Below are 15101 nucleotides of genomic sequence, written 5' to 3' on the forward strand. Positions count from 1 at the left end.
AATATATGTACCCCTACATTCATAGCAGCACTATTTACAATAGCTAAGATATGGAAACAACCTAAGTGTCCATCAGTAGATGAGTGGATTAAAAAGCTGTGGTACATGTACACAATGGAATACTATGCAGCTGTAAGAAAAAAAGATCTCTTATCCTTTGAGATGGCATGGAAGGACCTGGAAAGTATTATGTTAAGCAAAATAAGCCAAACAGAGAAAGACAAATATCACATGATCTCACTTATTTGTGGAATATAATGAACTAAACAAACTGCTGAACAAAATCAACCCAGAGACATAGAGGTGGGGTACAGACTGACAAGCCTCAGAGGAGGAGGAGTTTGTGGGGGAAGAGATAAACCACAGAACTTACATGCATGTATGCATGACCAATGAACACAGACAACATAGCTGGGGATGGGGTGGGGGGCGGGAGAGGAGGAGGGTGTCAATGGGGGGAAAAAATGAGAAACATCTGTAACCAAAACAAATTAATAAAAAAATTAAATAATAATAATAATAATAATCTTAAATGTAAATACATTAACTACTCCAGTCAAGAGACATAGGGTAAGCCGAAAGGATAAGAAAACATGACATATATATATGCTATCTACAAGAGACCCATCCTGAGAACAAAAGGTATACACTGGCTGAAACGTGAAGGGATGGAAAAATATATTGCATGCAAATGGAGACAAACATACAAAGAAAAAACTGTGGTAGTAATACCTACATCTGAAAAAATGGACTTCAAAATAAAGGCCATAATAAGAGACAAAGAGAGTCACTACATAATAATAAAAGGATCTACCCAACAAGATGATATAACCCTTATAAACATATATGTACCCAATACAGGGGTACCTAAATATATAAAAAAATATTGGTGGACCTTAAGGGAGAGATCAACAGCAATACAGTCAGAGTAGGGGACTTTACACTCCATTGTCATCAATGGATAAATCTTCCAGGCAGAATATCAACAAGGAAACAGTGACTTTAAACGACACGCTAGATCAGATGGATTTCATTGATATCTAGAGAACATTCCATCTTGAAGTACCAGAATATACATTCTTCTCAAGTGCACATGGAACATTCTCAAAGATAGACCACATGTTAGAACACAAAAAAAGTATCAATAAATTTAAGGAGATTTGCCCAGTCAGTGTGGCTCAGTGGTTGAGTATCGACCCATGTACCAAGAGGTTGCTGGTTCAATTCCTGGTCAGGGCACATTTGTGGGCCAAATCCCCAGTGGAGGGCATGCAAGAAGCAGCCAATCAATGTTCTCTCTCATCAATGTTTCTATCTCCCTCCCCCCCTTCCTCTCTCTCTAAAATCAATAAAAAAATATTTTTTTAAAATTTTAAGAAAATTGAATATCAAGCACCTGATCTGACCACAATGGCACAAAACTAAAAATCAATTACAATAGCTCTGGCCAGTTTTGCTCAGTGGTTAGAGTGTCAGCCCGCAGACCAAAGAATCATGGGTTCAATTCCGATCAAGGGCACGTACCTTGGTTTTGATTTGGTCCCCAGCCCTGGTCAGGGTCATGCGGGAAGCAACCAATTGATGTGTCTCTCTCACATCAATGTTTCTCTCTCTCTCTCCTTCCCTCCCTCCCTCTCACTTGATCTGAAGATAAATGGGGGAAAAAAATTAACCACAATTAAAAAACTCAAAAATATTCAAACATATGGAGGCTAAATAGCATGTTATTAAACAATGAATAAATTACCAAGGAAATCAAGGAAGAAATAAAAAATCACCGGGAAACAAACAAAAATAAACACACAACCACAAAAAATCCATGGCACACAGGAAAGCGGCCCTGAGAGGGAAGTCCACAGCATTGCAGGCCTACTGCATCAAGAAAATAGAAAAATCTCTAGTAAACAATCTAACCCTATACCTAAAAGAATTAGAGAAAGAACAGAGGAAAAGCCCAGGGTAAGCAGAAGGGAGGAAATAATAAATATCAAAGCAGAAATAAATTAAACAGAAATAAAATAAATAAATAAAGATGAATAAAACCAAAAGCTTGTTCTTTGAAAAAGATATTTCAAAAAAATAGAATAGAAAAAAAAAAAAAAAGCTGGGGTAGTAATACCTATACCAGACAACAAAGACTTTGAAAAAAAGAAAGACCCAGCAATTCCATCTCTGGGTATTTATCCAAAGAAATCCAAAACACTAAACTGAAAGACATATACATCCATTTGTTCATTGCAGCATTATTTACAATAGCCAGATATAAAAGCGACCTCAGTGACCACCAACAGATAAATGGATAAAGAAGTGGTACACATATACAATGGAATATGATTCAGCCATAAAAAAGCATCAAATCTTGGCATCTGTAACAACATGGATGGACTTAGAGGGTATTCTGCCGAGTGAAATAAGTCAGACAGAGATAGGCAAATCCCACATGATTTCACTTATATCTGGAATCTAAATAAATAAACAAACAAGCAGAACAGAAATAGATCCTTAGATACAGAGAACATTCTGACAGATGCCTGCTGGAAAGGGATTTGGAGATATGGGTGAAAAAGATGAAAGGATTAAGTAATACAATTGGTAGTCACAGATCAGTTATGGGGCTGTAAAGTACAGCACGGGGAATACAGTCAATAATATTGTAATAACTGTGTATGATGTCAGACACGTAATAGATTTATCAGGGTGATCATTCTAATTTATTTAAATGTGTAATCACTGCTCTGTATACTAAAAACTAACACAATACTGTACATCTACTGTAATTGAAAAATAAAAAAATTATCTTTAAAAAGTTACCCTAGTTAAATAAAAAAGTCTAAGGTAATCTGAGGGCCCCACAGTAATGTTTCCATATCTATGTATATTATGTACAGTATTTTGGAATTTCATTTGTTGATGGGCTACCTTTTGTTTCTAAATATTTATAAAACGTTCTCCTACATTTACTTGTAACTTTGAGATGAAATAAAACAGACATTGTGAGACTCGCTTATTTCAGTATCTATGCTATCTTTGATGTACTGTACTTGATATGTCAACAAATGAATCAGTAAAGAAGATGTGGTATTTGTATACAATGGAATACTACTTAATCATAAAAAAGATGAACTACAGACCCAGGTGGTGTCGCTCAGCAGTTGGAGCATTGATTCTCAGTCAAGGACACATACCTGAGTTGCACGTTCAATCCCTGGCCCAGGTCGTGCAGAAGGCAACCAATCAATGTGTCTCTCTCACATCAATGTTTCCCTCTCTCTCTCCCTCCCTCCCTTCCACACTATCTACAAATCAATGGAAAAATATCCTGGAGTGAGGATTAACAAAAGCAAAAAAATTTTTTTAAGATGAAATACAGCTTTTTGCGATAACATGAATGGATCTTGAGGGTATTACACTAAGTGAAATAAGTCAGATAGAAAAGGACAAAAACTACGATTTCATTCACACGTGGAATAGAAAACAAAAAAGTAATACCAAACAAAACTAAATTCGTAGATTCTTTTTTTTTTTATCCTTATTGTTGAATGTATTACAGATGTTCCTCATTTTTCCCCCATTGACCCCCCTCCTCCCCATTCCCATCCCCCTCCTGCCTTTTCCCACACTGTTGTCTGTGTCCATTGGTTACATATAAGTTTTTTGGTTTATTTCTTCCCACTCCCCAACCCCTTCCCTTTGAGGTTTGTCAGTCTAGTAACCAATTTTTACTTCTTAATCCCTTCACCTTTTTCACCTATTCCCCCAACACCCCTCCCATTTGGCAACCAACAAAATGTTCTCCGTATTTATGAGAATGTTTCTGTTCTGCCTGTTCATTTTGTTTGTAGACACAATTGCCGATAGATATGTATTCATTGCCATTTTGTTTGTTCATATATTTTATCTTTTTCTTCAAAAAGACCCTTCAACATTTCATATAATAACGGTTTAGTGGTGATGAACTTCTTTAACTTTTTCTTGTCTGGGAAAGTCTTTATATGGCCATCGATTCTAAGTGACAGTTTTGCAGGATAGAGTAAGCTTGGTAGTAGGTTCATGCTTTTCATCACTCTGAATATTTCTTGCCACTCACTGCCTTCTGGCCTGCAAAGTTTCTTTTGAGAAATCAGCTGACAGTCTTATGGAAACTCCCTTGTAGGTAATTATCTGCTTTTCTCTTGCTGCTTTTAAGATTCTCTCTTTGTCTTGAACCTTTTGCATTTTGATGATGATGTGTCTTGGTGTGGGCCTCTTGGGGTTCATCTTGTTTGGGACTCTCTATGCTTCCTGGACTTGTATGTCTATTTCCTTCACCAAGTTAGGGAAGTTTTCTGCCATTATTGTTTCAAATAGGTTTTCGATTTCTTGTTCTCTCTCTTCTCCTTCTAGCACCCCCAAGATGCGAATGTTGGCACGCTTGAAGTTGTCCCAGAGGCTCCATGCACTCTCCTCATTTTTTTGGATTCTTTTCTCTCTTTGCTGTCCTGATTGGGTGTTTTCTGCTTCCTTAGATTCCAAATCGATGGTTTACTTCTTGGCTTTACCTACTCTACTACTGAATCTGTGTAAATTATTCTTTATTTCAGTTAGTGCCTCCTTCATTTCTGACTGGTCCTTTTTTATGCTCTTGAGGCCCTCACTAAGTTCACTGAGGTTCTCACTAAGTTCATTAAGCCTCCTTATAAGCAGTATTTTGAACTCAGCATCTGTCAGGTTGCTTATATCCATTTCGCTTAGTTATTTCCTGGGGTTTTCTTCTGTTCTTTCATTTGGGACCTGTTTCTTTGTCTCCTCATTTTGGCTGCCTCCCTGTGTTTGTTTCTATGTATTACTTAACAAGTGGTATGGGGCTATCGGAGACCAGATGTTGCTTGTTTCAAAGGATTTAGGAAAACCTGAAACAGAATCCTAGACAGGCCAATCCTATGGTTAAGCAACTGGCAACAGCTTGGGTGGGCCTGAAAGTTGGTTGGGGCGGGGCCTCAGGGAGTCACCAGGGCGGGGCTACCAGTGTGAGCCAGGTTGCTGGAGTCCCAGGTATGGTGACTGTCTGTAGCCCAAGGGAAGGGCTCACCAAAGGAACAAAGGCTTCTGACAGCAGTCTGTCCAGGAGAAAGCCCCCTCTCCAGCCCTCGCTCCAATGCCAAACAGCTCAGTTCTTCCCTGTATGTCTCTGGTGCCCCTCGAGCTGTCTCCCCTCCAAGCTTAGAGGGAGAGAGTCGGATAAATCCGTGTGCGGGCCCTTTAAGAGCAGCTGCCTGGGGTTCCAGCTGCTTCAGCCTCCCTGAGCCTCAGTTCCCGCTGGTTTTACATCCAGAAGTGATGGGGATTCTCTTCCTGGCACTGGAACCCTGAGCAGGGCGCCTGGTGTGGGACAAGGACCCCTCAGTCCTCAGGGAGGACCTTCCCAGCCAAGGTGTGCCTCCTGATTATTACCCGCCACACGTGGGTGTAGGACCAGTCTGTCCGCCTCCACCCCTCTTACCAGTCTCGGTGTGGCTGCTGCTTTAATTCCGTAGTTGTAGGACTTCTATTCACCTCGATGTCAGGTGGTTCTGAATGATGGTTGTTCAGTAGTTTAGTTGTAACTTCAATGTGGTTGTGGGAGGACGCGATACCATGTTTACCTACCCGCCATCCTGACCGGCAGTCTAAACTCATAGATTATGACAACAGAGTGGTGATTACCAGAAGGGGAGAAGGGTAAAAGAGAGTAAATATATGGTAATGAGAGGAAACCAGATTTTTGGTGGAAGTACACAATATAGAGATACTGAATTACGAAGTTGTATATCTGAAATTTATATAACATTATTAAGCAATGTTACCGCGATAAACTTAATTAAAAATAAATAAATAAAACTTGCTAAGCAAAAAAAATGTAGTCATAACAATCTGAAAAAGTACATGTTGGCTATAAAATCTAATGATTGATATACGTGATCTCTGAAGCACTTCAATGTTGTCTGCTGATACAGGGCTGGGAAGAGTATGAGATTTTCAGAGCTAGTTTCTTTTTTTTTTATTCCCCGTATAATTATTTCCTAGAGTTTACAGTATTCTAAAACAATTTTTAAAAACTAGATTCATTTTTTTCTTTTTTTAAAAATTAATTAATTTATTTTTGTTACAGATGCTTCTCTTTTTCCCCCACTGATTACCCTCTTCCCCCCTCCCCGCCCTGTCCCCAGCTTTGTTGTCCATGTCCATTGTTCATAGAGCTAGTTTCTTTAATACTAATTTTTACAAGTACAGTAGATTTACAGTATTTGTATTTCACATTTGAAAATAATTTCAAAACTACTTATAAATTCCTTTTTAAAAAACTAATAATTTCTGCTTTTAAAATGAATCAACAATTGGATGAGAAGGGAAAAGAAGCAGCAAACATTACTAAGCACTTACACAATAGGTGCTCACCAGTCTATCTTTGTTGTTTAATTTTGATAACAATATAAGGTGGTAGATTTTAACCCGTTTTAAAACGATAAACTAAGATTCAGAAAGGCTAAAATTCTATCCAAAGTCACAAGTTCCTAATTTACTGAAGCAGATTCAGGTTCAAGTCTGCCAGATTCCAGGGTCCACGCACACTGTCTTCCTGACCGGAGAATCGCATGTTCTCAGGCTTCCTGGAAGCTACGGACAGGAGTGGAGGAAGGGACTGGAGAGCTGGAGTAACATATCGACTCTACAGAACCTAAGAATTAACGGAGCCGTTTTGCAGAGAAACAGCTTTCAACCCTTGCAAACTCCTTTCTTATCCAATACTTTATCATCCAAGGAACCACTCACTCACACTCCTGTTTTCCAAGAGCTTTTAGAGGTGTGGCCTGCCTGTACTGTAGAAAGTTACATAGGCAATGTTCACGACAGTCCAAGAGCGATCAACTGAGCAACAGAAGCTGATAACTACACACCTACTCCAGTCACTTCTGGAAACCTGCTTTCACATTCAAGTAACTACATCTGAAATTAAAAAATGTTTTAACTTGTGTTACTCAACCATTTCCCTCATATCCCCTCCTCCCCTATTTTTCCTGGCTTTCATCTGTTGCACAAGCTGATTCAAAGGCTTGCTTATGGCCATTAAATAAGCAAAAATTTCACCTTCAGCTGAAAGCAAAGATTTAAAATATTTCAACTTCATTAGAGATTCTTCATGGCTTTAAAGACAGCACACACCAGTCTCCGAAAAGCCTCATTATTGGATCTAGTTGACCTTTCTGTCCTCCAGATACAACTTTTTACTCAGGCAGACGGGAATCAAAGCAATGCTCTAAATGAATGTGTGGCTTAGAAACACTAAATAGTGTTATTAAATGTAGATTCAAGTTGTATTACTTCCTGAATTTCTTCAGGGACAAGGGGAATATTAGCAGATAAAGAGAAAACAGAAGTGCCCCTGGCCAAAACAAAAACTCTCCCTTCAAATTTTACCATGTAGTTCAGGTAAAATTCAAATGATGTGTAGGACATGCAAACGACATTAAGGTGCAGAGCAAATGCTAGGTAAAAGTGACAGGTGACAAGCTGTTTGAAAAATGGCCAAGCCTAATACCTGAGCAGTTACACTGCATTTTAAAATAGTACATAGGTATAACAATTAAGCACAGACATTTTACAAACTGTAGGAGCTTGAAAAAAAATTACAGCATGCTGCCCGGCTGGTGTGGCTCAGTGGTTGAGTGTCAACCCATGCACTAAGAGGACACTGGTTTGATTCCTGGTCACTGGTTCGATTCCATGTCCAGGTTGTGGGATCAATCCCCAGTGGGAGACATGCAGGAGGCAGCCGATCAATGTTTCTCATCAATATTTCTCTCTCTCTCTCTCTCTCTCTCTCTCTCTCTCTCCTTCTCCCTTTCTCTCTCTGAAATAAATAAGAACATATTTTTTTTAAAATCACAGCATGCAATTGTTTGCATTTTGGTCTATTTAGGAATTGCTGGAGCAAAGTTTCTAAGTTATATTAAATGAGCAATGAGAACTGGGTTTGGAGGGGCAAGTGTCAGGGGGAAGAGAGACTGGGTAACATGGACATGATGGATAGTTACTAGGCTGTAAGTTCACTGATGGCACAGACTAGGGTTTGATACATCAGTACCATCAGTACACGTTACCCAACCCCAAACTTTTTTAGCACATGACAGACACAATAAATAACACCAAAATAAAGCATGTGTTAAGATTTACATGTACTGAAAGTATAATGTTATAGAAAAATAAATTTCAATTATAATTTTGACATAATAGAATACAACAGAGCAATAAAAAAAAAAAAGCTACCGGTTACATGGGACAACACAGATGAATTAATAAGATCCTTTAAACAAAAGAATCCAGATACTTAAAAGTACATATAGCATCATTCCATTTATAGGAAGGTAAGACTTCCACTCTGGATGTAGACAGTTGCAATGAATTTCACTAGCACCTAACAACCTGAAAATTAGAAAAATACTCAAAATCCTAATTTTTTTCAAGCCCATCTGAGCACTAACATCTTAAGGCAAGTGAATCAAATTCCAAAGGGGGACCAGATCCTCCAGGGACAGGCATTTAACAGTTTCACTTTTGGCAGAACATAAGAGAAACAAGTGACCACCACAAAGGAATAACAAGCTAACCTCTTCACGAATGCTTCAAAGCCAAATGGGGAGTCATATGGTAGTTTGGAAAAGCAGGCTCTTCTCCCTGGGCCTCACCCTGGTGTTCGAGGGAGCCTCTCAGTAGCACAAGCAGGAGGTGGTCAGAGGCTGTGCTGGGACAAGGGCACAACCCCACCTGCTTCCCTGAACCCTTCTATCCTATTAAGCAAAGCCTTAAACGGCTGGGAAGGGAGCAGCACACCTGCCTACCTTTCTTGTGTTCGCATGGTAATCAAATAACCATGGTAAAAGGTTTATTCACCGAAGAATCATCACTGGTAAATGCAGAAAAATGAAGGAATCACAAAATAAGAAAATCAGATACCTCTGGTGTTGGTTAGCAAGCAATCCCTAATGAACTAACAGATCCAGGTTGCAACCATTAACGATTGCTAAATTCATTAGGTGAAAAAGACACCTGAACCTGAATCAATTGTAACGTCCTATTATGACACAAGAGGAAATACATAGTACCATCTACGAAATATTCTTGCCAAAACAAAATTAATCTGAATCTATCCAACCAAGCCTCCAAATCTATCGGTTTATAAGAAACACACACACACACACAAAAACACGTTAAACCACATAAAGACATAACTAGCCAAATCTAGAAAGTAAAAAAATCTCTAAGAGGAAGGATTCCTTTTCTTTCCTAAACAAATAAACAGAAAGAAAAAGTTACAAGTTTAAAAGACATATTAGCCAAATGCAATGTGCAGACCGTGTTATGGGTCCTAATTCAATCAAGTGCCCAATAATCAAGAACTGTTTTGAGACAACTCAGGAAAACTGAACATGGAACAGAAATTGAAGGACTTAACTGTTTTTGTTGGGAGTGATGAGTATAATGCTCATACTTAAAAAAAAAAAATTTTTAAGTCTATCGTCCATGAGAGCCACAAATACCAAACTCTTTAAACATGAAATTGTATGTTGAGATTTGCTCTTAAATACTCTGTTAAATATCACCCCCTGTCCAAAAAAAGTGTTACAGATAAAATGATACTAATAACTGTTCAAAGTTTAGTGGTAACACACTGAGGGGTTCACCACATACCACACTATTTTTTTCTACTCATTATGTTTGCCAGAGTCCATATAAAAATTTTCCTTTAAAAAAGTAAATTCCAAATAAGGATGCTTCAGTAACAGGAAGAAATATGTAATAACTATCAATAATTGAATCCACAAACAAAAGGAGCAAGCAGAACAGAAACAGACTCATAGATAACAGAGAACTTTTTGTTGCTTGCCAGATGGGTGAGGGTTGGGGGAATGGGTGAAAAAGATGAAGGAATTAACAAGTACAAATTGGTTGTTAGACTGATGAACCTCAGAGGGAAAGGGGGAGGAGCGTGGGATGAGTTAAACCAAAGAACTTCTGTGCACATATGCACAACCAAGGGACACTGACAATAGTGTGGGGAAGGTAGGAGAGGGTGGGAATGGGGAGGGAGGTCAATGGGGAAAAAAGGGAGAAACATCTGTAATACGTTCAACAATAAAGTAAAAAAAAGAAATATGTAATAACTACAACACGTTCTACATTCTCCTCCTACATTTAGCATTCACATTCTCTCCCTCTCCACTGCCACCTTCTCCCCAACACCCCCCACCACCTCTTTTCAGAGAACTCCCAGTGCTTGGATCTCTACACTTAACCCCTCCCATAAATGACAAAGGACTTTTAAGTTAGCAGTACCGTGAACCATAAAACTGGTCTAACCAAGGCTTGAGAGGTTCCAACAGCAGGACAACTATCAAAGGGTAACGGTTGAGGGTTGTGGAGTGGCCCAGACTAGAAATTTAGGCTCACCACTAACCTAGGAGTGTAGCCTAGAACAAATTACTTGGTCACTCATTAAATCTGTTTTTTTCATATGTAAATTATGGATAAATAATAGTACCTAGTCACAGCTTTTATCTTAGACTATTGAACAATCTCATGAGGCCAATCTGGCCCTGTTATGTTGAGGGATAGTTTGTGAAACATCAAAAAGTAGTATGAACAGGCATCCTTGACCTTTACCACACCTGAGTCTGACCCTGATGCAAAGCTCAGAGAAGATACAAAAATGGCTGTGTTACATATTACTTTGTGGTTTATACAAGTGTGATAATTAATAATTTACTTTTTCTTAACTGATTCCAAAGAGAGCGAGAGCACCCATGAGAGAGAGAAACAGATGTTAGAGAGAAACACAGATCTGTTGCCTTTTGAACACACCCAACCAGGACCAAATCCACAACCTAGGTACGTGCCCTGACTGGGAACTGAACCCGCCCCATTTTGGTGTAGGGAATGATGCTCCAAACAAATGAGCCACACCCGCCAGGGCAATAATTTACTTTTTAAGACAACAAAATGTCCAGGTCACAATACAATGTATCCAACCAAGTCACAATGTGATGCATCCATATTCAGTTTCATATCAGCATGACTCCCTCATCATATTTAAGCTTTAAAAGAACAGTATTTAATACAAAACACTATATTAAATTACAAAGCTTGTATTTTAATATTAATCTAAAATATTACTGAGCAATGAATGTTAAACATAAACCAACCCTATGAAACCAGGGAACAAACTGCTCTGATAACCAAACACTGAGACTATCTGGAATCCAGTGATACACAGGGAGCCAGCACTCAGCGACACCTAACGCAAGGTCTCAGATGGTTCGGAAAACACCTCAAGTACAGGATCTTTCTCAGTTATTAAAATGATGCATTTATTTCATGGAAAAACTGATTAGAGATTTCTAACTAAAAGAATAGCTGGGGATGAGATAAACCAAAGAACTTACATGCATGTATGAGTAAGCAATAGACATAGACAATAATGCTGGCGGGGGGTGAGGAGGTGGAATTTGGAGGAGGATGTCTAGAGGAGAAAAAGGAGAAACATCTGTAACAAAAATGAATTAATAAAAATTGCAACAACAAAATTTTTTTTTTAAAATAGAATAGCTGGATTGCAGTCTTCCATTCTCACAAAATTTCAGGAAAAGAATGTACATTCATTTTGTTCTAGATACTTCAAAGTTACAGGTGTCCATAAAGCAGACAAATCCAGTTCCCTGTTAATTCCTCAATTGTATAAAATATCATTTGTGCAGTAATGCCTAAATTAACTAATCCTTTGAAAATAAAGCTCTTTAAGAAATCACCTATGTACTGAGAATTAAAGGCTCCCATCACTTTGAATCCATGACAGGGGGAGAAGTTACAGGAGTCCTCTGGGACACATTTCACAAGACAAATGCTGAAGGTCCACAGATCCCTGGGCCACTGATCCCAGGGCCACAGATCCCAGGGCCACAGATCCCAGGGCCACGGATCCCAGACACAGACACTCCTCTGCTCACTGTCGGCTCACGGGCTTCTGCACCAGTGAACAAAGCAGAAGTCTATTTCTCCCTTAGTAAGTCTCAGTTCGTACATGCCTGTCAGCATGAGCATGTTACTAAAAGCGTGATACTCCTATCTAAAGATAGGTTTTTCTCTTACCTAAGCCAATTATTTGAACTAATACTCAAAAAAAAAAAAGCATCAAAGAAAGGCTAGCCTTTGGTCACTACCTGCTTTTCCAAGGGCAATTCTAACTTTACAAGATTTTTAACCTATGCTCTCTAACCCTAACCTCACACAAGATGTCCTATTTTGTAGTTCTGTGTGTCCTCCGAGTCACTGGAGGCAGGTGAAACACAGGTAAGCAACTTAAAAGACAAGTGTGTTCTCTATGAAGTCCAGAGGGCTAAACTTAATCTAGCAGAAAAGGAAAAAAACAAACAAACCTGGGCTGAAATGAAAAAGAAAAAAACCCACAGCTAGAAAACATGAATGCAGTCACATTCTCTTCTCTAACAAAGCTATTACTGGATGCCCTCCATAACACTATTCTAATGTTAGTCACAATGCCACTTATTAGCTGACTAAATATTTACCCAGCACTCAGAATGTGCCAACCATGGTACAAGGCACTCGGGATAGAGTTGTGACGAAAAAGGCACGAACCTTGTATTCATAGAGCTAATGGTCCAGTAAAGACTAGACAGTAAAATATGCATAAAAATAAAACTTAATGTTATCGAATGTGGAATCAGGACATACACTGGGAACCAAGTTCAATGAGGGAAAGGAGTCAGGGAATTCTCAAGGCTTCTGTGGACAGTGTAGTTGGTAATCAGCCCAAGACTGCTCCACTGCTCAGAAGAGCTCATGGCCGATTGTCAAGGAATTTGGGGACTCACCGCCCCCACAAAAGACCATGCTGCCCAATGTGTACAGGATGCACTTGTCCTCAATCTTCACACACTCTTCACAGCACCAGGAACCCTCTACAGAGCCCAAGCCCACCAGGCTGGTTGTGGGCTCCTGTTTCTTGTCACAAGTCAAGAAGTGCTCCTTAGACCAGCCAGGCTGATGCTCCCTTCACGGGAGGCCATGTTCTTTGAGAACACAGACCATGCCTCCCATTCCCTTGTTCCCTCGCTCCGAACCCGGGACACAGCCTGGCACATACCTGGTATCTGGTGAATGAAAGCTGAAAGCAAGAATGAGCAGTGTATGATGCCTTAACAGTGTCTCGATGAGATTTGTTTGTTTTACCTCAAATGCACAATATTGACACATATACTATATATAAAGCCTAACACAGTTTGACACAAAATAGGCCGTATATTTCACATAATACCTGAGGTCATGTAGAACTGGCTGACAAGGCTCTGTTTATAAGACTCGATTTACCAGGTTAAAACAGATACCCAAATTCATAATATTTATTTTTTTCTCCACCCTTCTACAAACTGCACTGTTATTAAGTCAAATTAACAAACCAATCTCTTCCCCCATGACTTCCTTCTTTCTTAATAATTTATTCTAATTTGGAATATCAATCCCTACTTGTACCCATGACGCCTAACTCTTAAGTTTTTCTCAAGAAGAAATCTAAAACATTTGGCATAAAACATTATTTTTAGAAAACACTAAACGACAAAAGACCCAGAATAGCCACAGCAATCTTGAGAAAGAAGAACAAAGTTGGAGGTATCACACGACGTGACAGCAAACCCTAAGAGGCTACAGTACTCACAACAGCATGGTGCTGGCATAAAACACAGACACACAGATCAATGGAACTGAACACAGAGCCCAGAAATAAGCCCATACCTACAGAGCCAATTAATAATTGATGCAGGAGCCCTGGCCGGTTTGGCTCAGCGGTTAGAGTGTCAACCTGCGGTCCCCAGAGACCCTGGTTCGGTTCCCGCTAATGGAATGTACCTCAGTTGCAGTTTGTCCCCAGCCCAGGTTGGGTTGTGTGGGTGGCAACTTCTCGATGTGTCCCTTTCACGTCGATGTTTCTCTCTCTCTCTCTCTCTCTCTCTCTCTCTCTCTCCCTCCCACTCTATCTGAACAAAAAATATCAAAAATGTCCTCGGGTGAGGATAAAAAAAATAAAAAAATAAAAAATAATTGACGCAGGAGGCAAGAACATACATTGGGGTCAAGACAGTCTATTCGATAAATACTGCTGGGAAAATTGGACACACATATGCAATAAAATAAAACTAGACCACTTTCTTACACCATATACAAGAATAAACTCAAAACAGAGTAAAGACTTAAATATAATGCTCAAAACTATAAACCCACTAGAAGAAAATATAGGCAGTAAAATCTCTCACATTTCTCTTGGTAGTATTTTTTTAAAATATATCTCTCCTCAGTCAAGGAAAACAAAAGGAGAAATAAACAAATAGGACTACATCAAACTAAAAGGTTTTTGCACAGCAAAGGAAATCAAAAGGTAACCTACTTACTGGAAGAAGAGTCACCAATAAAACATCAGATAAGGGGTCAATAACCAAAACTGATAAAGAACACATAAAACTCAACACCAAAAATACAAACAATCCAATTAAAAAATGGGCAGAGGACCTGACTAGACATTTCCCTAAAGAGTACATACCGATGGCCAATAGATATGAAAAGATATTCAATGTCACTAATCATAATAACCCTTTATCAGATATATCATTGGCAAATATCCTCTTCCATTCAATAGGCTGTCTTGTCATCTTGTTGATGATTTCCTTTGCTGTGCAAAACCTTTAGTTTCATGTAGTCCCATCTGTTTATTTTTTCTTTTGTTTCCCTTGCCCAAGGAGATGATATACCACAAAAAAAATATTACTAAGAACAATGTCAAAGAATTTACTGCCTATATTTTCTTCGAGGAGTTTTATAGTTTCAGAAAAATGCAAATTAAAACCATAATGAGATATCACCTTGACCTGTCAGAATGGCTATTGTCAATAAATGTACAAACAAGTATTAGTGAGGAAGTGGAGAAAAAGGAACCCTCATTCACTGCTGGTGGGAATGCAGACTGGTGCAGCCACTGTGAACATTATTGAGGGATTCCTCAAAAAATTAAAGATAGAACT

At 39.0% G+C, this 15101-nt stretch overlaps 1 protein-coding gene across 6 annotated transcripts in view; it reads right to left on the reverse strand.

Annotated features, from left to right (window-relative positions):
* The window catches only part of CCSER2 (coiled-coil serine rich protein 2), a 190993-nt gene that overhangs the window by 155715 nt on the left and 20177 nt on the right, over positions 1-15101 (reverse strand). Inside the window, exon 1 of one of the 6 annotated variants that reach the window (XM_036281523.1) lies at positions 11457-11475. The exons of the other annotated variants lie outside the window; for them this stretch is intronic. The gene's annotated coding sequence lies outside the window, so the exon portion shown is untranslated. Of the gene's footprint in view, positions 1-11456; positions 11476-15101 lie in introns of those variants that run through there. 6 annotated transcript variants of the gene reach the window in all.

The sequence above is a fragment of the Molossus molossus genome, unplaced genomic scaffold, assembly GCF_014108415.1.
Source record: "Molossus molossus isolate mMolMol1 unplaced genomic scaffold, mMolMol1.p scaffold_m16_p_37, whole genome shotgun sequence".
NCBI lineage: Eukaryota > Metazoa > Chordata > Mammalia > Chiroptera > Molossidae > Molossus > Molossus molossus.